Consider the following 419-nt stretch of genomic DNA (forward strand, 5'->3'; position numbering starts at 1 on the left):
AGCTCTAAGAGAACTGCTCTTTTTCAAGGACAGCTGTGCCAGAGCTTGCGACTGACCCAAGGTCACATCAGCAGGTGCCAGTGGTGGAGTGGGGAATCAAACCCGGTTCTCCCAGATTAGAGTCCGCACACTTAACCGCTACACCAAACTGGCTCTCACCACTGGCTTCTTCGGAGGCAACCTGAATGGGCTGTTTCTGTGACATACAAATTGCTTCCAGGTGGAGATGTTTTCCTCTGGTTCTCCTGTCCTTAGACGGCCTTTCTATCTGCTCCTCCTGGGTGTGAAAATGTCAGACCCACTTAGGAGCAATAAATGTCACACACGGGAGGAACGGCTTGCTTTTAAAGAACAGTAAGAAGATAAGAGGAGGCAAAGCAAACATGCATCTCCTTCTCTCCGGCCATGCGGCAGGAATG

Source organism: Gekko japonicus, unplaced genomic scaffold (assembly GCF_001447785.1).
Source record: "Gekko japonicus isolate JY-2015 unplaced genomic scaffold, Gekko_japonicus_V1.1 scaffold4444, whole genome shotgun sequence".
Taxonomy (NCBI): Eukaryota; Metazoa; Chordata; class Lepidosauria; order Squamata; family Gekkonidae; genus Gekko; species Gekko japonicus.